Source organism: Ochlerotatus camptorhynchus, unplaced genomic scaffold (genome assembly GCF_037179485.1).
Source record: "Ochlerotatus camptorhynchus isolate MF236.1 unplaced genomic scaffold, CSIRO-AGI_Acam_v1.1 ptg000343l, whole genome shotgun sequence".
Classification (NCBI taxonomy): Eukaryota; Metazoa; Arthropoda; class Insecta; order Diptera; family Culicidae; genus Ochlerotatus; species Ochlerotatus camptorhynchus.
In genome coordinates, this window is record NW_027040831.1 from 70,796 (window position 1) to 87,391 (window position 16,596).

The 16,596-nt window shown below is 45.1% G+C and overlaps 1 pseudogene; it reads right to left on the reverse strand.

The window, feature by feature from the left end:
• Nucleotides 1-252: 252 nt before the first annotated feature.
• On the reverse strand, nt 253-1,068 carry LOC135708968 (uncharacterized; annotated as a pseudogene).
• Between the last annotated feature and the right edge of the window lie 15,528 nt (nt 1,069-16,596).

Below are 16,596 nucleotides of genomic sequence, written 5' to 3' on the forward strand. Positions count from 1 at the left end.
CCAATTGAAATCGTTTTTAGAATCGTAAAGAAAAGGATGCAACAAAGCTACAACGAAAGTAATACTCGTGATGTGAAGCTGCCTCTCCGGAAGACATAATTGACCTGGGATTCGAAGAAAATGAGCAAAACCGAAAATGAAAGTATTAAAATCATGTGGTCATTTTATTCGCATCATAAAACATAAAAATTAAACATGTGACTTGTAAGTCGTTAAAACAGTCAATAAAAAAAAACATAAGAGTACCACCATTTACATGTGGTCCATATCTTCAACGTCTGTTATTCGTTCTTTCAATGGTTACCCCAATTGATCTTCCTGTACCCTTACCGATGTTTCCATAGCACTGATCATCTATTCGCTTACTTTATCCCTTAAATCCAAGGCCTCAAGGTGAATCCTGAATGTTTTCATTGATGCAGTCAAGCTCTCCATGTTCGACTCAATCACATTGCAAACTTGGCGTAGGCCAACCAGTATGCGCCACCGTAAGCTCTCTGCGAATAGCATTCACATAAGGTCCTTCTTTCGCCCGGAACAGGTGCTGTGGAGGATGGTCTTTAAGGGATTCTCTAAGATGAGCTGGAGATTTCAAAATCGAATTCGACCAGAACGACCATGCCATGCTATGTGCCTCGAGATGATTTCCGTGTGCTGTTCTCAGTTCATTTGCCAACTCGACAACAGCCTGTGTTGTAGCAGCACCTGAAAGGTCCCGTTCAGATGGATCGATCAAGCTCTCTTTCACCGAGTTCCAAATAGTACGGTTGCTAATCGATAAAGAGTACACATGCAGGAGCAGCGAGATATCCTTACCTTTCCAACTCTGCATCAGGCTGCTGCTTTCTTTAAGCTTATCCAATGGGTAATGCCTACGACCCGACTGTAACAGAACGAATTTTTCAAACTCCTCTTCAGTGGGTACTTCATTCACTTCCCACGCTGGATTTGTTGTTCCATCAGCATTTTGGTCGAAACCTCCTTATTCAATATATGTGCCGAAATCTGCCACCGTGCCACAAAGGATCCAGAGGATTGGCCTTTGAACTGACGCGTATAGGCAAACATATGCTCATCTGATTGATCCAATTCGCTCGTCTCGTTGAAAGAATTTTCCGTCCTTTCCACATTCCAAATTGCATTGTCCTCCGCAGTATCATCACTTCTGGGTCATCCGTATCGCCCATAGCTTGTTCAGGAGAATCAACGCTATCCATTTTCTTTCCTGTTCAATTGAAATTGTCTGTTTATGGGAGAAATCTTAAGGAAAAATACTCAAATACTTACCGATCGTACGGAAAAATCAAAACAAATCAACGTTCAACTCGTATCGACTGAAAACGATGCACAATCTAAACAAAGAAATGTCAAAACAGCATGTACAGTGGAGACCGTATAAATCGTACCCAGTGATAAAACATTAAATTTATGGAAGAATTTTATTTCGATATTTGTGCTCAGAATTGTTCGGAAACTATCTAACTGTTGATGTTGGATGAAGTTTAAAGACTCCTCAGCCTGACTTTGAAATAAAAGTTGATTTATTTCTTTAAAAAAAACTGAATTGTATAACATTGAAATAAAACCCAAATATACTGTGAGTCATCCGCAGCAAGTGTGACAATATTTTGGTGCGACAATTTACTATTTGTTTCCATCTGTGACATCTACTTTCACCTCTTTCGCATCTTTCTATATCGTCACGCATCTTCTCGCGATCAACCCAAACGCTGAACGAACAAAAGCAGCAAGCGATGTAGCGAACGAAAACTGTTTGTTTACATTTTGCTGTGAGTTGAAGGTTGAGTAGTGACCGTAGTGACGTAAATTGTAAATCATCAACGCCGGAATTTGCGTTTCACTAATCGAATAGTGAACTGGTGTCACTGATCGATTTTCTAATTGGGAAGCTTTGCAGATCGTAAGATGCTGTATTACGTTGGATTACTTCCAAGTGCTTTTATATTAACCAAGAACTTTCCAGTGCTACGACATTCGGTTTCTGCAGAGCAGAGAGTACCCTGGTTTGGAAGCAGAGAGTGGAAATCATTACCTACCCTTCGACTTATGCCGCATCAACAGAAGTTCCTGTGGAATAGGTATCTACGGGGGGATCAGGTACCTTTTGAAAGTGTTTAAACGGTTTCTTTTAGAAAACAATGTGCTCTCAACACAGCTACACAGCAAAAAAAAAAGTAATATCAATCAACGTTATTCAAGCTGATGTATGAAATAATGATGTAATAGCAAAAAGCAGATACAATATGACATCAATGGATGTAATTTTGTTCGCAAAATCGATGTACATCGTACAATGCGATATTACACAACCGGTGAATTGACCTGGTTGCAGCAGTTTGGATGTAATATTCAACAACTTTTTTTGCTGTGTACAAGTATTCTTCCACTCAATCCCATACACCTACCTGGAGGTGGTATGGAAGGAGAGCATAAGAGCTAGAATCTTACCTTAGTAATGTAGGGGAGAACGGTATATAACGCACCCCGGGATAGAACGCACTTTTTCATTTTAGTTTGAAATTTTCTTGGAATTTTGAATCCAATTCTAGGATTTATCATGCAGGATTTTGATTTCAGATGCTATGCTAGAAGTTCTGCTTGATAAGAGAACAAAAATGTAACAGATATCAGAAACCTTGCCCCTACTTTATACATGCTCCTCTACATACCCCTATCTATTCTATGTATACACGACGCCACTGTATCTCGATCATGAATAAAACGTAATAAACACCACATGGTGTCAGAAGTGGTTTTCACGCGCGGAAAAACCCGAAAAAACCGATGAAAATATCGCGGATACGGGAAAAATAGTTCGAAAACGCGAAACGTAAAGTTGGACAACGTAAATATTGATTGGATACGGATCGGTAAAGCGTAAAAGTTGCGAAAATGGTCGATCCACCACAGCCACCGCCTCAGCAGCAAGCGAACAGCGTACATAACCCCATTCAAAGTTTATCAGCCCAGCCGCCGGAGAGAATCAACATCCGGAATCAAATTGACAAGGCGAGAATCTGGAAAGATTGGAGTTAGCAATACGAGTGGTTCGAGCTAGCAGCAGGAATTAAACAGCTCCCGGCGGAAAGGCAGGTCGGCATCCTCATGAACAGTCTGGGACCGGATATAATAGGAACGTTTACGGGATTCCAACTGACGGAAGAGGAGAAAAAAGACCCGAATGTGATCAAGCGAAAGTTTGCCGAAGCGTTCAACCCTACTACTAACCCTACGTACAGCACGTACATATTCCTGAAAGTTTTGACAGCTTTCTTATTAAGCTGCGACAGGCTATTGTGGATTGTGATTTCAATACTCCACAGGAAGGTATGTCTACGGAAGATCGACTGCTAAAGGACAAAATCGTGCTGGGAGTGCGCAGTCAAAAAGTTCGGGAGAAGCTCCTCAGTGACTCCAAGTTGACCCTTGAGAAAGCAATTCAAATCTGCAGATCCAGTGAAAAGACGACGGAAACGTTGCACCAGATCAGCTCTGACACGAAGAGTTGCGATGCCATCAAGGGAAGAGAAGCTGATAAACCTTTCAACTGCCGTAGGTGTGGAACTAAGCACGGAAAGAAAAGTTGTCCTGCATTCAAGAAAACCTGTCCTGTTAGCAACAAAACTGGACACTTGCCAGAGTGCTGCTTCAAGAAGAGCAAGGACCGGGAATCGTCTAGCAGTAGCAGCAAGAAGAATAAGGAGATCACAGCGAACGTTATTGACCGCCTAGATCGCGCTGGATTGAAGCTGAATAAGGAAAAGTGTCGGTTCGCCGTTAGATCCGTGAAGTTTCTTGGACACATTGTATCGGCGGAGGGACTGAAACCAGACGATGAGAAAATTGTGGCAATCAGAAGGCCGAAAGTACCGGAAACCAAGAAGCAGTTACAACGTTTGCTTGGAATGGTAACTTACCTTTCGAAATTTATTACTAACCTCTCGCAAATTACAGCTCCTCTAAGATTGCTACTCCAGAAGGAAGTTGCTTGGGTTTGGAGCCACGAACAACAAGCAGCATTCGAGAAGATAAAAAGACATCTCTCAAGTCTCCCAACGCTGAAATTCTATGACGTGAATCAGGAAAACGTGCTATCGGTGGACTGCAGCTCACACTCGATGGGAGCAGTTCTCCTGCAAGAAGGACGCCCGGTAGCATATGCATCTAAAGCGCTGACTCCATCTCAACAAAATTATCCTCAAATCGAAAAAGAGGCCTTTGCAATTAGATTCGGATGTCAGAAGTTTCATCCTTATATCTTCGGGAGGCCGGTAACAATTGAAACCGACCATAAGCCTCTTGAATCGATATTCAAGAAACCATTGGATAAAGCCCCACCACGACTGAAACGCATCATTCTCGATGTCCAACCGTATGCACCGTCGATTATCTACGTAAGAGGAGAGAATGTACCAATTGCTGATACGTTAAGCCGTGACGTTGACAACCCGAAGGAGAAAAACGAGGATGAGCTAGAGGTTCACGTGGTACTCAACGTGACGAAGCCGTAGATAAATCAAATTGTAGCTGAGACTGAAAGGTCTGAAGTGTTGCAGAAACTAATTCGCTGCTTACTCGAAGGATGGCCAGAAGAACTAGCACATGTGGATGGTGATCTCCAGCCCTATTGGAACTTCAGAGATGAGTTATCAACGTATGAAGGTGTGATTTTCAAGGGTGACTGCATTCTGGTACCAGAATCGCTTCGAAAGAAAGTACTGAGCCTTACGCATGCTGGACACTTCGGAATCCAGTCTTGCATTAAACGTGCGAAACAGTTAGTGTTCTGGTCTGGCATGGGCCGTGACATCCAGCGGTATGTGGATAAAGTCGAAGTTGTGTAAAGGAACCGATGATCGTCAAGAGGATTCCTGACTATCCATTCCAGATAGTCGCTTCGGATATTTTCCACTTCAACGGAGTAAATTATCTGGTACTCATCGATAGCTATTCGGGATGGATTGACTTTAAGAAACTGCGCACGATGGAGTCATCGGAGGTAATAGAGAAGCTGGAAACATGGTTTGCAGTTTGGGGAGTTCCAGAAGAGCTCAACAGCGATAACGCGAAGCAGTATACGTCACAATTGTTTAAAAAGTTTTCATCAACGTGGAATTTCGAACACGTAACGTCGAGCCCGTACTATTCACAAAGCAACGGTCTATCTGAAAGAGCAGTTCAAATAGCCAAGAACATTCTAAGGAAGTGCAAAGAAGACAACAGCTCCGTACAGCTTGTTTTATTGAACTACCGCAATATTCCACGATCTAAGGAACTATTGTCGCCGAACCAAAGGATTATTAGCAGGATAACAAGAACTCCGCTGCCGATAGTAGAAGAGAAGCTAAAACCAATTGTTGTCGAAAACGTCAAGGAATCCCTAGAAGCTGCGAGGCAGAAACAGAAGGACTACTATGATCGAGGAGCTCGGAAACGCCTGGAATTGGATGTCAACGATAATGTACTGGTGCAGAATCAGTTGACTAATATCTGGGAGTCGGGTAAAGTGATCGCCAAAACGGACACTCCACGGTCTATTATCGTTGAGAAAAACAACGGTGACATCGTTCGATGCAACATGAAGCATGTAAGGAGATCCGTTGTCTCGATTACACCTAAACCCGAAGCCATTAGTGAAGATGATCCCGAGAATCCCGAAGGAATCGATCCCGATGGACCGTCATCCGAAACTGGAAATACGCCGTCATCGTCGCCAGCTGTATCACCACAGGGTCAACCTTCTCTACCAGTTCTTCAATCCAATGATGATAGCGGCCTTCAGCCATACGTAACAAGAGCAGAAAGAACGATCAAACCAGTAACCAGACTAAATTTGTAGTTGTTCTTTTTGAAAAGGAAGATGTAACAGATATCAGAAACCTTGCCCCTACTTTATACATGCTCCTCTACATACCCCTATCTACTCTATGTTTACACGACGCCACTGTATCTCGATCATGAATAAAACGTAATAAACACCACAAAAACAGTTACGTAAAAGCCATGAAAAACACAAATGAAAGTCAGCTGCTGCGTTCTGCCCAGGGGGTGCGTTGTATACCATTGACCCCTGCATATTTTTTCAGCCGTCATTTTGTGTGTTTTGTGCTACGGTGCTACTCTTCGGTCATGTTTGCCGGTATCCTGACCGATGACGAAGAACTGGCAGTTCAATAACGAAGAGCATACGGGAGAATATACCACGAAGAGAATAATTAATTTGCTGGTAAAGTGTACCGATAAACGCTGAATTTATTCGGTAGATGAGTTGTGCAGCACGTGGTCATGGAATTTTGGAATATGTCGCAAGACAAAGAGCTTTCCATGCCTAACGATGAGGAGAAAATGAAACTATGGAATTATACCCGTACTCGTTCTTAAACTGAAAAATTGAGAAACGTTAGGATGATAGCAATAGGAGATTACAGACATGGTTTTGCCCTATCAAGTCGTATTGAAAGATTTTTTACTGGACGTTATGTCGTTATGATCGAAGTTTTCGATAAATCTATCGCCGATCACAACTTCGGTCAGCAAAATACCAAAAGCCCCTGTTGTACATCCTGTCGTACTGTCCAATAGCAAAATATCTTGAAATGCAAATAAAAATGAAATCATTTTCGATGTTGTCCTTTTAAACCGTACAAAGTCTAAAGAAACAATTTCGGTGGTTCTCAAAGAATTAACGCTTACAAGGACGTAACGTGATTCCGGAAGCGATACCGGGATTTGACCCTCAACAGTAACATGTAGAAACTATTATAAAGCTACGCTAATATATAATTCTAGACGAAAAAAGAAGCCAAATAATCAGGAATATTATTTTGTACAAATGACTGTGTTTTCAATAGTCGTTTAATAAATCATAAAATTCAGAGATGATATATAAAAAATATAATAAATCTATGAGGACCATTCGAAAACTATTCTTAGATGTCAGATAAACTCGGGAACACTTCATGATTGAAGAGATCAATCCCGAGCTGGATGTCCATGCTAAACCTAGAGAGTGAAGCAAGGCGGTATTAGCCAAATAAATCACATCTGTGTTTCTCAACAAAACTGGGTACCTCGCTTTCCTTGATGACACTTTGAACAACCTGCCGAGCTCTTTGGAGATATTCTGCAGTGCCTTCGTCAGCAGGTAGTCTTTTGATTGGCGAACGTCAATTGCAATCCTTCGGTGGTTCTTGATCTTACCCAGTGCTATGTTTACGAAGCTGCTTTGGACCCTAACTTAACTGTTATTGTTCTTGGAAATGTTCATCATATTCACATACTTTTCGCAAACCAGGTCTCCGCTAGAAAAGTTTTGACGCTGTTGGAGTCACTATAAACAATACATTATTCCTTATTTTTAATAAATCACTACTAATAACCCGTTGGCATTACACAGTATATTACGAAATGTAATAAAACAACACTCATCACTTAAAACCGTTTAATTTACTGGAGGATTTTAAAAACCGAACATTTTTCGCTGTTCTCTCATACTCAAATATAATTTCTCGTTTCTTGTTTTGCCATTTACGTCAAAAACTACGTCTATCTTCTGCATCTTTTGTAGCATAAAAAAAAAGTAGATGCAGCCTGATGCAGTGAATGAGGCAGCGAACAGTAGGAAGTCGAATATGAAGAAACTACAATGATCGAAAAAAGTAGATGCATTTTATCTGCCATCCACATGCCATTTTAGATGTGTCGCCCCCTCGGAGTAAACACTTTCTGGATTAGCGTTTGCATGAAGTTGCTGTTCTTTTCTTTGATGAAGTTCCACATATCTAGATAGAGCTGGAATTAGGGCGTAACAACTTTTGTAACCAATGACTTCTTTCGATGATTCCTAGAAAGTTAAGGCCCGTCAACGCAAATCAACAACACCATCGGGTAGAGGAAGACTTTCCCTACCAGACGGTTATGTAGGTTTGTGTGGGCGAGCCTTGAGATCCTAGAAATCGACGATAGAAGTCATTGTTTACAAAAGCTGTTACGCCATAATTCCAGCTCTATCTAGATATGTTATGTGGTTAGATTCAAGGTCAACCGAGTCACCCAAGGCAAACACGATATATCACTGAATGATAACTTTATGAACACTTGAAACTAAATTTAAGCACATAAATTAACAAATTGAAAGCCAACAATGTTTAACTCGCTGACGAAAAATACGCAGCAAAAGAAAAACACGTCAGCTTTCAAGCGCAGTCTACTGCGATTCCTCATCAAATTGCGGAGAACCAGTTATGTCAAATTGAATCGACATGCATTTTGCTCGGGACTTTTCCAGGATTTTCCTTTCCGGATGGCCAACCAATAGTGGATAGCCATACCTTTCGAAAAGTGGCTAAATCATAACGATTCATCGTCGCATTGCCGAGAATCAGCCCTGTAAACATGCATCGACACGCTGTTTGCAGCCTTGAAGTTTTGTCAGTTAACAACAGTGGAAATGCTCTAAGACCGGTAACCGGTGAAAAGTCCCTGTGAGTGTCCCCGTAATAAAGCCAAAGTAATAGAAGAATACGCTTGACGCGTTTGCCGCCTCCGATTAGGCTACAAGTCCATGATTCCGCTAGCTAAAACCATAACATTTCCAATCTACACGGCGTGGTTTCGTGGAAATACCACGAAACAATACAGCGCAGCGTGAAGTTACTCAGCTATCGCATCCATCGCGTTCAGGATGCAATTTAACAAATAAATTACTCCTGACTTGCGTTTTTCGTTCCACGAGATCCTTAGATCCGAAAAAAAAACGGAAAACATTTCCACTTGAAGATGCGCTCCTCTTCCCAGCACCCAGAAAAGGAATGATGATGATGTTCGTTCTTTTGTGCGCTCGCTCTCGGCCGTCAATGTTTCCTCGATGGTGGCCTCCCGTTCCGACGTAAGCCTCGTGCATTTGTCTATACTTTACGAAACTATTACAAAGTCTTACGGGACCGGGTTGGCTTGGGGGAAATGGAAAAGTTTTCCTATTTTCTGTTTTCAAGTGAAATTTACGCTTTACGAAACCGAGCTGAAGCGCTTTCCAAAGAACTTTTCGGAAGAATAGACGTTTATGGTTGCTGATGTAACGATCGATCTCAGTTGGCTGAGCGGCTATTGGTGGTGGTTCGGAAACGTCTTGAGTGATGATTAAAGTAGGCAAAATTTTGATGCTCAGCTATCGGTTTTTAACGTTAATTTTGGTTTTTCTGTTTGCTCAACGCTTCAACAAGAATAAAACTTTCTGCGAACAAACTTTCTGTAAGCATGTCCCACCGTTCTAAAGACGTCCAAAATGCAATTTTTATTGACTTTCCCCCGAAGCCATTGCAAATCCCGCGCAGCCATCCAACGCCAGACAGCCATTTATCCGTTGTTTGACTCGGTTTTAACGCACCGAACAAATAGCACAAGTTTTTATTGGACTTCTTTTTCGTTGTTTGCCTTCTGTGGGTGACTGAGCTCTGATTTATAGGCTCTGCACGAACTGACGACACACAAACGCACACGTGCAGGTGAGCCCATTTGTTTACCTTGATAAGGAAATAAAAACCAGGCTGCTGCGATCGATTCTCAATCCTCACAGCTCACAGTCACTGACTGCGTAGGCTCACAGAGTAGGCTTCGAGGGCTTTCGACGGTTGATATTACTTTTTTCCCCTACTTAGAGCCGCCATCAGAAGGGTGAAATGGGTAAGACTTTTGCATTTGATTCCCAATGGGAAAGCGGAATACATGGACCGAGATAGGAGGGAAAATAATAATCACCGATGGGGCTGCACGGAATCGAAGAAATCAATTAAATATTGAATAAGGATTTAATTACACATCATCGGTGGAAGGCGAACGGAATACTTACCTAGCAAGAAACAACAGTGAGCACAAAACTTGGCTTGGGTGGTGCAGAGCAGACATAGGGAAAGGATCAGAGCTAGAAAAGTCGAAGAACGTAATTGGAGCGGCGCGCTTTTGCGGGTCTCAGCGAATTGTCTAATGCAAATGCTGTAGCGAGCGGCGGGGGAGTCGACTGGGAAAATGGCAGTCGGAGCAGAAAGCAGAATCGAAGCTATAATTGAAGCTAATTATCTCGTAGTTTTCCGCCTCCGCGGGGAATGCGATTCGTAATCGATCCGAAGTTGTGGGTTTGGGGTTGGCGTACTAATTGTACTTTGCCATTATGGGCAGCCAGTGGCGTGGTAAGGAGAAGGAAGAATATTTTTTGGGATTCCATTCAGAAGTACCTCAACGGGTCTTGGGACATCCTAGTTACAATATTCATTAAAATCCCGTGCAATTTATTGGTTTTTCCCGATATTTTCCCGGAATTTGTATATTTTTCATAGTTCAAGATAACAGCTATACAGTAGTAGATATTATGCAAGGGGTAATCAACTGTGCACACTGTGTCGAAGCACGTCGTAGCACACGAAATATAATATAAAACAGCATCACTGCTTTGGGTTGACATTTTGCCAAGCGTTGCTAAGGTTTACTTACTTCTTTGTTTACATCATAGTAAATTTTCGACTTTCCAGCGAGGGTGTCCAAATCATAATAAAAGTTTGCACAATTGACGATACTCTCCGTGCCCTGCGGATGGACCTCTATAAGAAAGTCTACAGGGTATTTGACGGATGTCCATAGTTTCGAAAGGATTTATGTTTTGACAGAGTCCCCATGCCACGTAGAATAGGCCTGCTTACCCCAGATGGTCATGGGATCCGGACCGAATGCAAATTGTATAGGTAAAGAGAATTGCAGAATCCAGTTCTAATTGCAGCATTGATGTATGGTGTCAACAAGAACCCAGTGCAGACCGGTCCTGCCATTCTGTAGATGCGTCTGTAACAGCAGCAGTTTCTCCCAGAGAACTAGTCCTTCGTCATCCATAGACCAATTCTCCTTCTTGATACGTAGAACACTATACGTCTTATCCACAAAATACCGTTTATTTTACAAAAAGCACAACATTGATTTTATTTACTAGACACTACATTTATTCTTACTAACTAAACAAAATTATTTCGTACGGGGTTCGCCCCCGGTCGACTACTCGCGACGGTGTACATTTTAGACTAAATCATTTCCGGCCCAATCCGCATCGACGAAGCACTCGAGACCTTCGGCTCCGCCACCCAAGTGCAGACGAAAGTTCTTGGTCCCCTTGCGGAACCTCAGCGTACGTTTAGCTTCTGTCCAGTCGCGATCTGTCGGATTTGACACCTTCCTGCACAGTAGTGAAGTCCCGATGCTGATGTCCGGCCTGGTATTGACCGCGAAACATAACAAACTGCCCACCAGCGAACGATAGGACGTGTTCGTCGGCAGGGCTGTCTCCTCCGTTTGTTTTATATAGCCTGGATCAAGCGGTATCTTCGACGGCTTAGCGTCCCCATGTCCGAACCTTCCTAGCAGCTTCTCGATGTAGTTTCCTTGGTTCATGATCTCCCAGAGAATACGCAGATCTCCCAGAGAATACAGCTTGAAATGTTTCTCCAGGGCGGTCCGAATTTGCTCGAACTCCTTTTCCGAGTGGCAGAAGACGACCATATTGTCCACGTAAATTACGATGAAGCACCTTTTCCCGTCCTTGATCTTTTTCACGTAAAGACACGAGTCCGCCTTGCCGGGCATTCCAAACCCTCGCCGACTGTTTCAAGCCGTACAGGCAACGCTTCAAGTGGCACACCACATTGCCGTCCGATTGAAATCCGGAGGGCTGCTTCATAAAGATATCTTCTTCGAGGTCGGCATAAAGGTAGGCGCACTTGATGTCCAGGTGTTTTGCCATCATGCCGTCTCGATTCGCGATCGTAAGTAGCGTTCTGAGGGTTGTTTGCTTCACTACTGGTGCGAACACTTGGTCGTAGTTCGTACCGTAGCACTGTGTGAAGCCTTGCGCTACCAGCCTTGCCTTGTGTCGTACAACTTGACCGGTCTCGTCCTCCTTCTCCTTGAACGTCCACACTTGCAGCCGATCGCTTTTCTTCCAAGAGGCAATTGCACCAGTTCCCAGGTCTGGTTCTCGGCGAGTGCGTCGATCTCCTCCTCCATCGCTGCCTGCCAGACAGCCTTTTCGGGACGTCGGACCGTCCCCTCGTACGTTCGTGGTTCCTTCACAAAATGCTTCGTCACGCTGGTCATCTCGTCGAATCGTTCCGGTGGGATACCTTTATTGGCCCGTTCGGATCTTCTGGGTTCACGTTCGTGGTCATCCTGATCGTTGGCTTCTTCAATACCGCGCACAGGATCGACGTCACTGAAACGATCTGCTTCGGACTCCGCAGTACCAAACTCGGCATCTTCATCTTCTTCCGCTACGGATTCGGCAACGGGCTCGGCTTCAGTACCGAGTCAAACACTATTATCTCCTCCTGGCTGCAGACAGGGGCCGGCTTCACGATTGACTTCTTCTTCTTCTTATGACCAACCTCGGCAGGCACTTCCGTAGCGCTTTCGATTAACCGGACGTCACAGCTCACTATCACTTTCCGCGTAGATTTGTCCAGGAACCTGTAGACTTTGTGCTCCAGTGAGTAGTCTACGAAGACGAGCTCCTTCGCAGTGGTCGTGATTTCTTCCGCTTTTCTTTCGGAACGTGAACCTACGCGCTGCACCCGAACACTTTCAGGTTCTCCACGTCCGGTTTGGTTCCGTGCCAAAGCTCAAACAAAAGGCATCGAACCATCTCGACAAGGTAGCGACTCTTACGTTCCGCTACTCCGGGCTGTAGCCCACCGTAAACTGCGGCTGTATTCCCTCCTTTCTGAAGAAATCACGTAGCCGGTATATTCTCCGCCTTGATCCGAGCGAATAATTTTCGGCTTCCGGCCGAAGCGGTTCTGCACTAGCGCCACGTACTCCCGGATTTTGGCTGCCACCTCTGACTTGTGTTTCAGAAGGTACAGCACGCAGTAGCGGGAGTGATCGTCGATCACAGTCATGAAGTAACGGTACCCGCTGACGGATGGCACTTCGACCGGGCCGCACACGTCGGTATGCACCAGGTCCATCGTCGCTTTCGTGCTTGATGATGACTCCATCGGGAACGGAGCGCGGGAGCGCTTCCCTTTCAGGCAACAATCACATGGCTCTTGGATGCCGCACTCAAACACTTTCAAATCGATCACCAAGTCTTCCTTCTTCATCCGGATGATCGCGGTCGGGTCCCTGTGCCCGAATCGTCTGTTCCAGACATGCTGCGGTCTTTGTTGTGGTGGCTGCTGGCCGACAACACGACCTCCTCCGGTTGCTTCAGCTGGTACAGCCCACGCTTCAACGTTGCCGCGACTACCGTGTCGTCCCGTCACGAAAGATTCGGCACCCACGGGCATCATCTTCTCCACTATTGCCGGTACCGACAACAAGTTCGTGGCAAGACCGGGTGTGTAAAGCGCGACACTTATGTTCATTTTTCTGGGTAGTCCATTTTTATCACAACAGTCAATCGTCCCACACCCCTGGCCTTCCACTTTCGCGAATTTTCCGTCGGCAAGCGTCACAGATTTAATGTCACAACTTTTCAATTCACTGAAAAAACTCCGATCGGCAACTGTGTGGCTCGTCGCACCCCAGTCCACTACCCACGGCTTCGAATCGTTAGAACTTTCACATGCGCCGGCGACGAACGCGAACGAAACACAATCTTCCTTTTTCTTCTGTTGTTTTCCTTTCGGCTTCGGGTCGCCGTCCGAATCACGACCGCGCGGTGGGCAATCAAACTGCTTATGGCCCTCCTTTTTGCACCGGTGGCAAATTAGGGGTTTCTTCTTGTTGTTCCGACCGTGCACAGTTCCGAATTTCAGCCCCAAATCTCCGGATGATCCTTGATGCTTTACGGCCTCGTCCAGCAGCTTCCGTTTGACGAGTTCGAGGGTGAGGTCGGTGTCAGACCGGCTCTCTAGGGCGGTCGTCAGCGTGTCGTAGGAACTCGGCAGACTTCTCAAGACCATCGCAAATCCTCCATGGCAAAGAGGTGCTCCGCCATATTTTCACCATCCGCGAAACGTTTATCGCAGATCTGCTTCAGAAGCGAAACTTTTGAGGTTAGGGTTGCTGTTTCGTGGTGCTTCTTTATCTCGTCCCATGCTGCCTTCGCTGTCTTGGCCTTACGGATCAGCCCGTGTTGGTTATCCGAGATCAGGAGGCCGATGGTGGACCGAGCCTTGGAGTCCAACGCGTTCCAGGCGTCGTCGGTTTCCCCTTGCTTCTTGACGCCGGGGTCGACGCACCGCCACAAATCCTCTCGAGTGAGGAGCAATTGCACCTTAAATTTTCAGGTGGGATAATTGAAATCGTTCAATTGTTGGATGTTGAATCGATTGCCATCGATTTCCGCGCGAAAACTTTCGAAACTTTGCGAAAAACCGAACAATTTTCACGAAAGAAAAAAAAAAACCAAGAGATCTCAAAATGGCGTCGAATTTTCTTTTGTTCTTCCACTCTCTATCATGCACAGGCCCTGTCGGAGGATTATGCGCTGCGAGAGAGTAATGCTACAACGTCTGTTGTCTGGAAGAAACGAGTAGGAACTAAAACTTTATTTTTACTGTCAGTTACATGGGGTCGTGTGCTGTAAGCTACACTGTATCAAATCTAGTATGTCAAATCATTGACTTTATTCGTTGCTGGCATGTTTGTGCCAACAGAAGCTACCGGGGAAACTTCTGAAAATAAAGAAAGAAAAGAACTCCTCTCGACGCACTGGACCACCGACTCAATTTTGATCAGAGGTTTGGTTTTGATCTGGTGACGATAGTAAACACAATTTTGCTACTGGACGTTTTGTTGTGATAGTAGAGAGTTATGGAATGACGACTACTTCTGTCGAAGGATAATTATAAGAATGATTTATTTAACTTAAAACTCAAACTCATGGCTACTACGATCTAACATATCTTAATAGAGCTGCTACGATCAGTTTGCTCGTTCTTGATACCCCTCCTCAAACTGATCGTGGGAAAACTCCGATACTCGAACAGTGCTTCCGGAACGGCATCGTCGACAAACCTTTCGTCAACAAGTCAGCTTGCTGCTCACCCGTTGGAATGTAGCGAACTTCAAGTTTCTTCGAAGCTACACACTCCCGCACAAAATGTATCTTGACGTCGGTGTGCTTCAAACGCTTCGAAGGTCCGGTTGATTGATTATCTTCATATGAAAGTGGCGGCTGCGGTTCGAGCACCCCCAAATCCTTCAAGACCTTGCCGATCCAAATGGCCTCGCACGCTGCGTCTGCTAGAGCGGAACATTCCGCTTCGGTCGACGACAAGGATACGGTGCTCTGCTTCCTGGTACTCCAACAGACTGTGACTCCGTACAGCTTGAACAGTATTCTCGAAACCGAACGCTTGTCGTTGATATCCGTAGCCCAAATCACGTCCGCATAGCCAGTCACTTGCCGGATGGGACCGGTCGTACACCAGTCCGTGATCAGCTGTCCCCTGCAGATACCGCAAAATCCGCTTGGCGTGCACCCAGTGATCGTCGGATGGATTGCTCTGGAACTGACTGAAGTAATTCACCGCTGCGCTGAGATCTGGTCTGGACGTCACCATCAAATAGGTGAGGCAACCTATCAGCTCACAGTATGGCTTCTCCAGCTTCTTGTCCGTGTCGTTCTTCACAAGTTGCAGACCCGCTTCCATGGGAGTTGATACGGGCTTGCACTTCTCCATTTCGAATCGCTTCAGGATCGATTTCGTGTAGTGTTCCTGACTTAGTAGCATTCGTCCCGACAACACGTCCCGGTTAATCTTCAATCCCAGGAACATCTTTGTTTGCCCATGTCTTGCATCGAGAACTCTGACTTCAGCAGCTTCTTGATGGTACCGATGACACCCAAGGAACGAGAGACGACGAGGATATCATCGACATACAGCAGCAGGAACACCTTCTCACCATCACGCTCACATACGTCCAGGCAGCTGTCACTCTCGGACCTGCGAAAGCTGATCCGGGTTGCAAACTCGTGAAAATAGTCGTTCCACGCCTTCGATGCCTGCTTCAAACCGTAGATGGATTTGTTTAGCTTACAGACTCGATCCCCCTCCTCAAATCCTGGAGGTTGGCGCATGTAGATCTCCTCCGATAGATGACCGTTCAAGAACGCCGTCCAGACGTCCATCTGGTGGATCAGCAAATTCTCCTGGTTTGCCAATCCCAGCACCATTCGAACCGTCGACATCTTCACCACCGGAGCGTAGGTTTCAGAGTAATCATATCCATACCACTGCATGAATCCTTTGGCAACCAATCTCGCCTTGTGCTTGTCTACGTTGCCATCCGGCGTCATCTTTAGCTTGAACACCCATTTTCAATCCACCGGTTTTCGTCCCGACGGTAGATCCACCAGCTCCCAGGTATTGTTTTCAGCTAGTGATTTCAAATCGTCCTCAATGGCTTCACGCAACTGCGGCCAATCCTCTCGCGACTTCATCCCTTCAATGGTGTCCGGTAGGTTCTGCACGTAGTGCTCTGCATTCAACGCGTACGCCAGGCACGAGTAGTCGCCCAACTTTGCCGGGGCTTTCCGTACACGTACGCTTCTTCTCGGGTTAACCTCTTCTTCTTCATAATCATCTTCTT